Here is a 12,370-nt window from a genome sequence, read left to right as displayed (position 1 = left end):
AAGCTTCATCGTTAAGAAGATCTTTTTTGGCATATAGCCTTTTAATTCTATCAGAAATGAGATTTTTCATGAAAGGTCTGAAGGATTTAGGCTTTTTCTTACAAACAACAAAGTTAATATAAGCTTTCTTGTAGGTAGGGACTAATCCCCTCATTTCACATTATTTATTAAAATTAATAGCCATACTTGTATTTGGTATTTTCTTTTTTAAACCTTTACATTTGGTGGCAGCCTTGGATGCTTGAGCAGGCAAGAATGGCAAAATTTTGTACATGGCTGCAGGTTCAGAGACCGTGAATAGTTACAATTTCATTTTACCCCCTAGCATTTGTACACTGGCGTACCACCAAAAAATAATTTGCATATTTAAAATCTATTCATGAATAGTCAACCGTAACGATAGGTACCGTTATTTCTAGTGAAACATGCGAGCATCTCACTACTGGTGAGCAAGCGGTTGATACTTAACAGTGACAGTACAGGCCGGGTTCGATTCCCGGGCAAGCAAAACAAATTGTACCCTCATCCCATATTGATACAGCTCGCTGCTGGTAAATAAATTCGATTTCTGACATCTGAATTTACTTAATTAACAATCCGATAACATGCTGGGTAGAAAATCGCGACACAACATTTTAAATAATAGCATTCCAGTTTTCAGCACATGTATTCTTGGTTAATTCTGAAGGAGAGTATGTTAAACGTCGTGGTTAGTTAACAGAGCGATAATGGTTTTGATGTAGTACAGATAATTTCGTCATTTCGTTTCAAGTTCAGATGTGTTAACTAAAACTGGTGAAAACCGTTGCATTTCACGTCCCATTTACGGCTAGTCAGCATTGAAGACCGTTGCATTGATCAAGTGCAGGCCAGGTGCCAAAGTATATTTTAGTAAGTAGTGGCTACGTCTGCTGGGTTTCTGTCCAGATCCAGAACAAAAAATTTATTCATGACCTTCATACTTCAAACATGTGGGCAAATGACTGTTCATGATTATACTCCATTAATATTGCTGTTTCTATAGATCGTTTACCGCTGTTTACCGCATTTTCCTTAACTAGTTCCTTTAACGACCAGTTTACGCAAAAACCACTCGTCACTGGGATATTTAGCAGGTGCGGGAAAACCTTATACAGAGGAAGAATACTTCGAACTCTCATAGCATTTGTCAGTCCAGACATTGTCTCAGACAATCTTATTCATGCAAACGTTTACTTTGTTTAAGGATTGTTACATAGTTTACGTCCCATAGTTAGTTGTTTCAGATTATAATGAGATGGTAACGCTTTTGAAAATCATTGTAACCTGTACAAGCGTTAGGTACTAACTCATCACTAATTACTTGTTTTTCTAGTTTCTGCAGTATCATGGTGTGATGTTACATCGCACCGATTGCCTTAAAGAACAGTATTGTGTAGTGGTCTCTCGTGGTATCCATATTGTATAGTCGAATGACTGTATCGCAAAGCGATTAGAGGACCCGCTAGAAAGCTACGTTATGTCGGTTGCATGCAAATCAGGCGGATCACAATTCAGGTCGTTCTGATACTTTTGCGCGTCATAGTACATCTGCATAAACCATTATGACCATTCCTACGTGGTGGATTTTTTTTTCTTTTTTTTACACTAGTGGCCATTAAAATTGCTACACGACGAAGATAACATACTACAGACGATAAATTTAACAGACAGGAAGAAGATGCTGTGATATGCAAATGATTAGCTTTTCAGAGCATTCACACAAGGTTTGCCCCGGTGGCGACACCTACAACGTGTTGATATGAGGAAAGCTTCCAACCGATTTCTCATACACCAACAGCAGTTGACCGGCGTTGCCTGGTAAAACGTTGTTGTGATGCCTCGTGTAAGAAGGAGAAATGCGTACCATCACGTTTCCGACTTTGATAAAGGTCGGATTGTAGCCCATCACGATAGCGGTTTATCGTATCGCGACATTGCTTCTCGCGTTGGTCGAGATCCAATGACTGTAAGCAGAATATGGAATCGGTGGGTTCGGGAGGGTAATACGGAACGCCATGCTGGATCCCAACGGCCTCTTACCACTAGCAGTCGAGATGACAGGCATCTTATCCGCATGGCTGTAACGGATCGTGCAGCCACGTCTCGATCCCTGAGTCAACACATGGGGACGTTTGCAAGACAACAACCATCTGCACGAACAATTCGACGACGTTTACAGCAGCATGGACTATCATCTCGGAGACCATGGCTGCGGTTACCCTTGACGATGCATCACAAACAGGAGCGCCTGCGATGGTGTACTCAACGACGAAGCTGGGTGCACGAATGGCAAAACGCCATTTATCCTGATGAATCCAGGTTCTGTTTACAGCATCATGATGGTCGCATCCGTGTTTGGCGACGTCGCGGTGTATTCGTGATCGCGATACTGGCGTATCACGCGGCGTGGTGGTATGGGGTGCCATTGGTTACACGTCTCGGTCTCCTCCTGTTCGCATTGACGGCACTTTGAACAGTGGACGTTACATTTAACATGTTTTACGACCCCTGGCTCTACCCTTCATTCGATCCCTGAGAAACCCTATATTTCAGCAGGATAATGCACGACCGCATGTTGCGAGTCCTGCACGGGCCTTTCTGGATACAGAAAATTTTCGACTGCTGCCCTGGCCAGCACATTCTCCAGATCTCTCACCAATTGAAAACGTCTGGTCAATTGTGGCCGAGGAACTGGCTCGTGACAATACGCCAGTCACTACTCTTGATGAACTGTGGTATCGTGTTGAAGCTGCATGGGCAGCTGTACCTGTATACGCTATCCAAGCAATGTTTGACTCCCCAGGCGTATCAAGGCCGTTATTACGGCCAGAGGTGGTTGTTCTGCGTACTGATTTCTCAGAATCTATGCACCCAAATTGCGTGAAAATGTGATCACATGTCAGTTCTAGTATAATATGTTTGTCCAATGAATACCCGTTTATCATCTGCATTTCTTCTTGTTGCAGCAATTTTTATGGTCAGTAGTGTATCTTAAATTTATGCACCTTCTAATAGGCAACCCACCGTACATAGGGTGCCTCAGACGCAGGTGACGTGTGTCGCGTTGCGTATTTGAAGCTGAATGAAATAGCTTCTGGGCAAACTTTGAATTGTCCACCCAGCATATTTTGCGACGCGATGGCATCCCTCTCGATCCATTTTTTTTCTACAGTAGTTCTCTGTTGCGAGGCAGTGTCAACCCACAGGACGCACGTCTTCTATGTAGACCACCGAGAGCACGACGAAGGCAGCAAGACCTGGCTGCGGTGAGCGGGATCATTAAATATTTACAGCATCGGCGGCAGCAGCAGCAGTCGGGGAGGCGCGGTCGCGGGGTGTGGGGGCGGGGCCAAGTGGCGCTCGTGGGAAATCTCCTGTCAGTCTGCGACCGGCGAGACGGAGCTGGCCGCACGCCGCCCTGACGTGTATGCACAACACGAGACGACCAGAGTGCACCGACCCCCGAGAAGACGGCAACCCGCACGACATTCACGCAGTTCGTTCATGTAGCGAAGAGCTCACGAAAATCTTGTTTGTACTGTCTGTTCCGGTGTACCAGATGCGAGACTTCGTTCACTTAGCTGATTCTGGTAGTGATATTCGCACACTGGTGTTCGATCGACGTGTCACTACCAAGTTAGAATGCTCGAAACTAGGGTCAGACATACAGGGGGTAGACAAAATGATATGAACAGTGGTAGTGAAATGAAATGAAATGTCATATAGCTAGGTCCTTCCGTCTGGTCCGGTTACCTGGCGCAGGTATTTTTTAATTGACGCCACTTCGGCTACTTGCGTGTCGATGATATGATGATGAAGGCAACACCCTATCCCTGAGCGGAGAAAATCCCCGATCCAGACGGGAATCGAACCCGTTCCGCTTTGCACAGCATTTGGCGGCGCTGACCACTCAGCTATCGAGGTGGACAACAGTGGTAGTAATGGGATGGTTGTGTTTGACGGTCAACAATACAGGTAAGGCATGGGTCGCGCTGGACTGTGCGTGTTCAGTACGGACTAGGCATCAGTGCAGGCTGTTTACGAGTAGTGGACACTTCGTATTTGCATTCAGAGGCCGATGTCGAATTGCCATTACAGACCTAACAGATTTTCAAAGAGGGAAAATTGAGGGGGTCGCAGTAGCTGGAGCATCAGTAACCAAGGCAGCCAACTTACTGAATGTTTCAAGAGCAACTGCTTCAACAGTCATGACAGCCTACACAAACATGGAAATACACAGTCGTGTAAACGTAATAGTGGGCGGAAATCAAAATAAATGACAGAGATCGCCGTATGATAACACTAATTGTGTCAAAACAACACAAAAGTACGGCGCTAAAGTAGCTGCAGAGCTCAATAGCCATCTTCGAAAGCCCGTATCTATCGACACTGTCCGCCGAGAGCTCCATAAAGCGAATATTCATGGACGAGCTGCTGTATCGAAACCACTAGTGACGACTACCAACGCAGAGAAGCGTCAAACATGGTGTCAGGAACATAAATCCTGGACAGCAAATAAGTGGAAACACGTCATATGATCCGACGTGTCAACGTCTTCATTATTTCCAGCATAGGGCCGGTTTTACGTCTGGAGAACGCTTAAAGAAGCCTACAATCCTGATTGCTTGGTTCCAACGGTTAAACATGAAGACGGAAGTGTGATGGTGCGGACAGCCATGTCATGGTATTCTGCTGGTCCTATCACTACTTGCAATGACCGTGCTACAGCCAACGATCATTTGAACGTTTTTGGTGATCGGGTGCACCACATGATTCAAACGTTATTTCCCAACAATGATGCCATATGTCACGACGATAATGCTGCCATTCACAAAACCGTGACAGTACAATCGTGGTATGAGGAAGATGCAACTGACCTGCAGCGTCTTCCCTGGCCAGCACAGTCCCCGAACTTGAACATTATTGAACCCTTGCGGGCGGTATTGGAAAAGCAGGCTCCGGTGCAGATTTCCGCAGTCCCCGTCACTACAAGGGTTATACGAGGTTCTCATCGAAGAGTGGTATAACATTCCACTGGAGAGTATACAGTCATTAATGCCAGTATTCAAAGAAAAATCTCCCAGTGTTCACACTATTTTGCCTAACCCCTGTAGAAAGGACTGCTACAGAAGGCAGCTGAAAGAAATATGCAGTGACATGAAAAGAAATCACACTCTTATCCACAGACAGGAAAACGATTCCAAGCATACCATGTTTGGAAGCGAAGCATCACTTCCTAGGCTGACAAAGAGCTTTCTTCGAAAAAGTGAAGCTATTACATTATCACCTTCAGCTAGCCGCATACAACTGTGGCGAAACAAGGGAATTGGGAGCAGTGAAGGAAACCTATAGCAAGAGTCAGTTGCTGGTTTCCAACTACCCTTCCAGACGTGGATGTCTTTGAACAGACTGCAAAATGGAGCAAGGTGGTGCAAACATAACTTCAAACGGTGCGGCTTCATTACTGGAGATGCAGTCTGTAAATGTGAAGAACTTTAAGATGTTGAACACTCTTCGGTCTGCCCGATATTAAATGAATCCTGCACGCTATGGGATTGGGTTTCAGCAAGAGTTCCAGCAATCAAGGCTACCGAATTTTGAACCTCTAAATAAATTTCACATGTGGAAACTTATGTATATATTTTATAAATATGTTTTGAATTTGTAAATAAGAACGCTGTAGTGCACTGTGTAATCTACCCCCTCACTCCTAGTTCCAACTATTGTCCAGAATAAGCGATGTCTTTTCTGAAAAATTTGAGAGGAGTGAAGATTTAAAATAAACTTTCCACTTTACTCAGCTTTTCGCGTAGAGTTGGCTGCAGCTCTTCTTGTCCAGGGATCTGATTCCTGAAGCTGGAATTCTCACAGTTTTGATCGACGTGGTTGAATTGATCTAAATAAATTTGAAGACTGTTGTTGCAGAATTTTTCTTGTTACTTTAATATACACTCCTGGAAATGGAAAAAAGAACACATTGACACCGGTGTGTCAGACCCACCATACTTGCTCCGGACACTGCGAGAGGGCTGTACAAGCAATGATCACACGCACGGCACAGCGGACACACCAGGAACCGCGGTGTTGGCCGTCGAATGGCGCTAGCTGCGCAGCATTTGTGCACCGCCGCCGTCAGTGTCAGCCAGTTTGCCGTGGCATACGGAGCTCCATCGCAGTCTTTAACACTGGTAGCATGCCGCGACAGCGTGGACGTGAAACGTATATGCAGTTGACGGACTTTGAGCGAGGGCGTATAGTGGGCATGCGGGAGGCCGGGTGGACGTACCGCCGAATTGCTCAACACGTGGGGCGTGAGGTCTCCACAGTACATCGATGTTGTCGCCAGTGGTCGGCGGAAGGTGCACGTGCCCGTCGACCTGGGACCGGACCGCAGCGATGCACGGATGCACGCCAAGACCGTAGGATCCTACGCAGTGCCGTAGGGGACCGCACCGCCACTTCCCAGCAAATTAGGGACACTGTTGCTCCTGGGGTATCGGCGAGGACCATTCGCAACCGTCTCCATGAAGCTGGGCTACGGTCCCTCACACCGTTAGGCTGTCTTCCGCTCACGCCCCAACATCGTGCAGCCCGCCTCCAGTGGTGTCGCGACAGGCGTGAATGGAGGGACGAATGGAGACGTGTCGTCTTCAGCGATGAGAGTCGCTTCTGCCTTGGTGCCAATGATGGTCGTATGCGTGTTTGGCGCCGTGCAGGTGAGCGCCACAATCAGGACTGCATACGACCGAGGCACACAGGGCCAACACCCGGCATCTTCGTGTGGGGAGCGATCTCCTACACTGGCCGTACACCACTGGTGATCGTCGAGGGGACACTGAATAGTGCACGGTACATCCAAACCGTCATCGAACCCATCGTTCTACCATTCCTAGATCAGCAAGGGAACTTGCTGTTCCAACAGGACAATGCACGTCCGCATGTATCCCGTGCCACCCAACGTGCTCTAGAAGGTGTAAGTCAACTACCCTGGCCAGCAAGATCTCCGGATCTGTCCCCCATTGAGCATGTTTGGGACTGGATGAAGCGTCGTCTCACGCGGTCTGCACGTCCAGCACGAACGCTGGTCCAACTGAGGCGCCAGGTGGAAATGGCATGGCAAGCCGTTCCACAGGACTACATCCAGCATCTCTACGATCGTCTCCATGGGAGAATAGCAGCCTGCATTGCTGCGAAAGGTGGATATACACTGTACTGGTGCCGACATTGTGCATGCTCTGTTGCCTGTGTCTATGTGCCTGTGGTTCTGTCAGTGTGATCATGTGATGTATCTGACCCCAGGAATGTGTCAATAAAGTTTCCCCTTCCTGGGGCAATGAATTCACGGTGTTCTTATTTCAATTTCCAGGAGTGTATTTTGTCACCTTTTAGTATATAGTACTGTCATTTGAATTTTCACATTAAAAACGCCGAAACTACATTGTTCCCCCAAAATACAAAAATACGTCCGATCACATCAGAGGCATGCTGACTACTATTCACTTTGCGGTAATAACCGTATTGCAAAGCGTTTACAAATTTTTACTGACAAATGAATTTCTATTAATTTCGTTTATTATTTCATAAATGAATCCAGAAATGAACATAGTAAACAATACTAGACTGCGTATCTAATAGGAATTTAAAGCGTGCCACATAAATCGTAATTTAATATATTTCTAAAAAAATAATTTTAACTGTACATTCAGAGGTAGTACTCATAAAATAAAGTAATTCCTTTTCATAAATTTTAGCTTGAAATATAACGTATGTATATAAATCTATATGAAAGTTTTCAGAAAAGGAACTGAGACAGTACTGACCTCTCCAAAATTCACCTCTGCTAACAACTCTGTTAATGGTTTATACTGTGTAAATGTGCTCCAAGGTTCGACCAGCTGTATTGGCAGTTGCTCCATCCTGTTGGAAACAACTGTAGGGCTTTTCCCGCCTCCGTTACTTCTGCCACAAATGGTTTCAGAATGTTGACAAGGTAACGCGTCGAAATTAGCGACTGTTGAAAGAAGATGGGACCAATAATGCGGTGTGCAGACACAGTAAACCAAACCCCAAGCCGGCCGGTGTGGCCGTGCGGTTCTAAGCGCGTCAGTTTGGAACCGCGTGACCGCTACGGTCGCAGGTTCGAATCCTGCCCCGGGCATGGATGTGTGTGATGTCCTTGGGTTAGTTAGGTTTAAGTAGTTCTAAGTTCTAGGGGACTGATGACCTCAGTAGTTAAGTCCCATAGTGCTCAGAGCCATTTCAACCATGTGAACCAAACCCCAACCTTCTGACCACGAAATGGTGTCTCGCGGAAGTTTTTCGGATTCTCCGCTGCCCAGAACCTGTAGTTCTGTGAGTTGACACTGCCACTCAGGTGGAACTAAGCTTCGTCAGACATAAAGAACAGATCCGTGTACAAGCCGTTCACTGTTATCTCGGTAAACAGCCACTCACAAAACTAGGGCGCAGCAGAGCATCTGCTGCTCATAGTGCGTGGACAACATACACTCGGTAGGGACTCTTAAGCGACGTGATATGCCGGTCTCTTTCGCCAGGCGACGGGTTGAATTGTTAGAACACTGAAGAACTTTCTGGTGAACTTCAGCCACTGTTTTCTAGTGTGCGGGCACATTTGGAACGTTTTTCTGACTTGTTCAAAACAGATCAATCTTCACGCTATTTTCTGACTAAGCGTTGCATGGCACCCTTTGCCGGAGCTTTGACACTATTTTACTTCTCAGCAAACAACGGACCACGCCGTTTCCACGACTTTGTTGTCACGTAACTTTCCGCCTTTCACCCACTGCTCCACTGTGAGTGCCAACTCCTCTTTGTGCTGCTCCACTCACACTGGGACAGCCCACTCTACCCTCTGAACCGGTATGGATCACGTGGCGGGCGTGGCGGGCGGATTCGCGGTCCAAGCGTCACGGGGTGCGGTTGCATGCGTTCATTCACGTCCAAACGTATCCACTCGTACGGAACAGTTTTATTTGCCCGCTCTGTGTAATACACGGTCCAGTCACGTTAATGTGACCAAGGTCTATGTTCCACGCCAACGTGCAAAACCACTCATAGACGACCGGTGGCTGCACTAGCAGTGGAGGCTATCCGAGGCGGCTCAGGGAGCACAGTGCAGTCGCTGTCGCAATGCGGTACAGAGCAGTTTATCTGGCTTCCAGAAGGGCACGGTCGTCGGTTTTTGAGCCAAAGGAGGACGCATTTCTGTAACGGCTAGTCATGCTGCCATGGTTAAAGTACACCGTGCACGGAAAAATGCCGCCATTTGAGACCGGCGAGGAGGCATCACAGACCACAGATGACAGGGATGAAACAGGACTGCGGAAATTTGAACGGGAAAACAGACGTGCAGCTATTGAGCAACTGACCGCTCAGATGAACCAAAGAGCTAACAACAGTGTCCTCTCAACGTCCGTTCAGCGAAAGTTGCTGTGTATGGGCTCCGAAGCAGGCCCCTGGTTCGTGCATCCGTGGTGACGGCTGTTCAGTGGAGACGAAGGCTGGAATTTGCGCGCCAGTACCGCCGAGTGGCGACAGGTGGCCTTTTTAGGTGAACCACGTTTCGTGCTCCATCAGCGTGAAACGTCTGGAAGCAGACACACAGCAACAATCATTGGAAGAGTCCAGGCCGGAAGAGGGAGCCTTATGGTCTGGGTAATGTTCTCGTGGCACACCCTGGGTGATTCCGTCATTCTGTCAGGTGCAGTGGATCAATACACGTACGTATTTATCGATGAGATCCTTGTCCATGCCTACACGCAGTTTCTTTTTCCTCGGGACGATGGTGGCCACCAAAAACTGCCTGGATTTAAACACAATTGAAGAACTGTGGGACCACCTCGATTGGGCTGTTCGTCTCATGGATCCTCATCCGAGAAACCTTTCGCAGCTGGCCAGGGCACTGGAGCTAGCAGTGCTCCACATCCCTGTTCTGTCGATACCTCCCGCAACCTCTGAGCCGTGGTAAAAATTGCTGTTTTGAAGAGCGCGCCGCAGCGCATAGTGTGAAGCAGTCGCCATCTCTGGCGGTGGCGTCGCTGTGGCAATCGTAGCTTTGGGGTCTCCCTCTGGTGGGAAAGGGGAAAGGTTGCCTGTTCACCTGGATGTAAGGGGCGCTATGAGCTCGCCAGTCGGACAGTCTCTCGTCCCCAGCTTGCTAGTCTGTCTCTCGTCCGCATTTGTTAGTTAGTGTCTGTCTGTCGTTCGGAGGGCTAGTATGTCTGTCGTTCGGATCAACCTTTAAAGCCGCAAATGAGTGTCTTTCCACTGCGTTAGTAAGAGAACTCAGCGAGTGGTCGCCCGGTCGGGGCTTAGTTCCTGCATCTGACTCTGCGCGTTAGGCCGCCAGTCTACTCGAGTTGCTCAGGTAACGGTCATTGGCGGTTGGGTCGATCGGTTGGTCGGTCGCGCACTGAGACACAAGATGACTTGTCCGTCTTGAGCGTCGGCGCATGTGAGGTCGCCACGTGAGTCCAGTGGGCCGCGCCGTATAGCGAGGGGTAGTGACTTCGCCGTCGACACGAGAGCAACAGGAGTCAACCCACGACATCAGTCTGGCCGGTGCGAGCTGCGACGCCGTGAGAGGGGAGATCGGCACGCCTTCCTGCGGCCGTTGAAGCAGTTTATTAGAAGTTAAATGATTCGTGATATCTTGTTTGATTTACTCTTGTCAAATTCTTTTTCTTGGTGAGGTCACTAGCCGTTTTGCTTTGGGGTCGTCCCACCATTCTTCTCCGTTTGCCTACCCGCGGGAAGGTGGTTATTTATGAACTGGGTGGGCCGTTTTTCCCTTGTAGAGTTGGGGCGGATTAGAGCAACCTGCGGTTCGGGTTGTTCGGTAATCTCCCTATCAGTCTACCGTACGTTAGTAGCTGCCTCTGTCATGTTTCTCGGATTTGGTGTGTTAACGAATTTATTGCCTGGAGTGTAACGGCCTAATACCTGAAATACGTTTTGATCTTTGGAAACTTTTATATTATTGCCTATGATCTTGAGAGGCGGTATCTGTGTACCGTAGAGCGTCTTGTCTATTGTTTGGCCAACCTTGTAGAATTTTATATAATATTGCATTTCATTGGCTTTTATTTAAAGGATCATTTTAGTATATAAAGTTGCCCCCCATTTAACATAACACTTTTCTTAGAAGTTAAAATCAAGTTGCACCTTCGGTGGCAAGGTTAATATTTCAATCGTTAGTGTTTTGTACCATTTCTATCCCTCCTACGGGGGCTGCATAGTTTGTGTGCTTGTGTAAATTGTTAAAACCCTTAGTTTCAAGTTATCTGCTGTGTTGCAGATTTGCACCAGTGTAGTCTTTCAGAGGCTCTCGTGAGCGGTCGTATCTACCGCCGTGTCAAAAGAGAGCGGCAAGGTTCTCTGCCCGAAAGCTCATACAGTCAAAACTTGTTTCTTTCTGCCTCTGAATAAATTGTAACTTTGATATTTAGAGCGTGCTTTCTGATTATAATTTTAAATCTGTTTCTTTTGAAAAATGCTTTTAGGCGGTATTAAGGTGAATAAAATTCCCATTTGTTAAAAGGAATTTGGTTATTATTTCATCAGTTACTCCCTGGCAACTACTTCCATGCTTACATAGTGTGGTTAAATGCCGACCGGAGTGGCCGCGCGGTTCTAGGCGCTACAGTCTGTAACCGAACAGCCGCTACGGTCGCAGGTTCGAATCCTGCCTCAGGCATGGATGACTGTGATGTCTTTAGGTTAGTTAGGTTTAATTAGTTCTAAGTTCTAGGCGACTGATGACCTGAGAAGTTAAGTCGCATAGTGCTCAGAGCCATTTGAGCCATTTTGTGGTTAAATGTGTTAATGTCCTTGATGAATCGCTAGTAAATAAAATAATTTCTTACGAATATTCTTTGAAAATAAATCACGGTTCAACCTCGTTGGCTTTCTTCCTGCATGTCACGTAGCGCCGCGCTGTCAAAGATGGTTCTTAAGGCATTTGATAGGTAGTCACATATCGCTGACTCGACAGTGTAGAAGAAAAACACTCTAGAAAACATGGCTCCGCAGTAGAGCTCTTTTGCCAGATAGTTGCGAATGTATTTTTACGAGCCAGACATGGTTCACTTTAACAACAAGTAAGCTGGTGTGCAGGACTTAAGGTAGAAAAGTAACTTTCACCTGAAGTATCGCTTCCAAGTCACACAGTTCGACGGAACATGTACCACGCATATAGCGAACAGCTGCCGTATTGAAGACAAGGTAACTGAAAGAAATATGCAACGCGAAAAACAAAAATGACACTTCTATTCGAAGAAATTCATTATGCTGAACACACCGATATTCATGACTGTCCCCTGGAAATTGT

The sequence above is a fragment of the Schistocerca americana genome, chromosome 4 (assembly GCF_021461395.2).
Source record: "Schistocerca americana isolate TAMUIC-IGC-003095 chromosome 4, iqSchAmer2.1, whole genome shotgun sequence".
NCBI classification, from domain to species: Eukaryota; Metazoa; Arthropoda; class Insecta; order Orthoptera; family Acrididae; genus Schistocerca; species Schistocerca americana.
This window is presented reverse-complemented; position numbering follows the sequence as displayed.